Genomic DNA, 2,500 nt, shown 5'->3' on the forward strand with positions numbered 1-2,500 from the left:
TGTATATGTATATATTAGTAATTTTCTAAATTTTATTGAGCTCAGCATATCCTCTTATGAAAATTTCACAAATAGATAAAAAAATATATGATAGCACAGTTCTCTTGCATATGATTCCATCCTATTTATTTATTCATTTCTTGCAAAATTTGGTTAGCGACATAAATGCAGAATCTCGTCAACACCAACACCATGCAAGGTGTTTTGTTTTCGAGTTACGTCCGTGAAAACGACAAGCGACATTTTAAGAGCAAAAGAGGCGTTTTTTATGCAACTAGCGGCTGGAAAGGAAATGTATTTTATATTTTGAATGATGAATGATGTACAGGGAGGGAGGGGGGAAAATGTACATTTTTTTCCTATGATGAATGATGTACAGGGAGGGAGGGTGGAAAATGTACATTTTTTTCCTATGATGAATGATGTACAGGGAGGGAGGGGGGAAAATGTACATTTTTTCCTATGATGAATGATGTACAGGGAGGGAGGGTGGAAAATGTACATTTTTTTCCTATGATGAATAATGTACAGGGAGGGAGGGGGAAGGGAAATGTACAGTTTTTTCCTATGATGAATGATGTACAGGGAGGGAGGGGGAAGAGAAATGTACAGTTTTTTTTTCTATGATGAATAATGTACAGGGAGGGAGGGAGAAGGGAAATGTACAGTTTTTTTTTCTATGATGAATGATGTACAGGGAGGGAGGGGGAAGAGAAATGTACAGTTTTTTTTCTATGATGAATAATGTACAGGGAGGGAGGGGGAAGGGAAATGTACATTTTTTTCCTATGATGAATGATGTACAGGGAGGGAGGGGGAAGAGAAATGTACAGTTTTTTTTTCTATGATGAATAATGTACAGGGAGGGAGGGGGAAGGGAAATGTACAGTTTTTTCCTATGATGAATGATGTACAGGGAGGGAGGGGGAAGAGAAATGTACAGTTTTTTTTTCTATGATGAATAATGTACAGGGAGGGAGGGAGAAGGGAAATGTACAGTTTTTTTTTTCTATGATGAATGATGTACAGGGAGGGAGGGGGAAGAGAAATGTACAGTTTTTTTTCTATGATGAATAATGTACAGGGAGGGAGGGGGAAGGGAAATGTACAGTTTTTTTTTCTATGATGAATGATGTACAGGGAGGGAGGGGGAAGAGAAATGTACAGTTTTTTTTCTATGATGAATAATGTACAGGGAGGGAGGGGGAAGGGAAATGTACAGTTTTTTTTTCTATAATGAATGATGTACAGGGAGGGGGGAATTGTACAGTTGTTTCTGTCTTTCTCGTATGTTACATTAATTCGATTTTAATTGCGCTGTGTAGATGCCGTGGAAGTTCACCGAAACAGTGTTAAGATAATAATAATAATAATAATAATAATAATAATAATAATAAGAAGAAGAAGAAGAAGAAGAAGAAGAAGAAGAAGAAGAAGAAGAAGAAGAAGAAGAAGAAGAACTGAAAATAAAAAATCTTAATCGAAACACTTACCGTGTAAAATCTTAATATCAACATGTGGAGTATTATGCTGATTAGTTTTAATATTGACTTGAATCTTACCTTGACCGTCTCTCTCTCTCTCTCTCTCTCTCTCTCTCTCTCTCTCTCTCTCTCTCTCTCTCTCTCTCTCTCTCTCAAGATATTCAGATTATTAACACTTTTACCTGTACTAGGGTTGTGGTGGCCCATATGGTAACGTCCTGACTGGTGAACGTCCGACTGGGGTTCAAGTCCCGCTCAGACTCGTTTGTTTCTTTGGTCGCTGCAGCTCACCATCCTTGCGAGCTAAGGATGTGGGGTTTTAGGGGAGCCTATAGGTCTATCTGCTGAGTCATCCATCAGCAGTCATTGCCCGGCCCTCCTTGGTCCTAGCTTGGGTGAAGAGGGGACTTCGGTGCTGATCAGTCTCTAGGGCATTATCCTGCTGGATATAGGTGCAATGTCTATGTTCCTTGCCCCTGCAATTCATGAGCGGCCTTTAAAGCCTTAAACTACTTTCAATCGTATACTACAGTATATACTCTGTGACCAAATTACCTCCATGCACTCACACTGTTTTTTTCTTTTTTTTTTTACCTTGTTAGATTTAGCCCGTTCTTTTTTTTTTTCTTTTTCGTTTAAGCATATATTCCATCTTTCCTTTGTCAGTTTACAACTGTTAAATTCACATTCATGTTCCAATGTAATTCTCTGCTATTTGAGTTACCTATCATTCTCCAAATCACATATTTTGGATCTAAAAAAAGTTCCCCTGATTCTCAGAACTTCGTTTCATTGATTGAATTCAGATGTATTGACGTATCCCCTAAAATGAGCTCTGAAATGCATGTAGTTTTCGAAAATTTAATTTTGAGCCTAGTCACAATATGTTGACCAAAAATTTATAATTTAAGTCTAACCACTTTTTTTCATGTCATTTTCATCTTTTAAGAGAATTGTATTTATCATTTCAATTTAATTAATCCGTCCTTATTCTTACTAGGTATACAAGCATACAT

Source organism: Palaemon carinicauda, chromosome 37, assembly GCF_036898095.1.
Source record: "Palaemon carinicauda isolate YSFRI2023 chromosome 37, ASM3689809v2, whole genome shotgun sequence".
Classification (NCBI taxonomy): domain Eukaryota; kingdom Metazoa; phylum Arthropoda; class Malacostraca; order Decapoda; family Palaemonidae; genus Palaemon; species Palaemon carinicauda.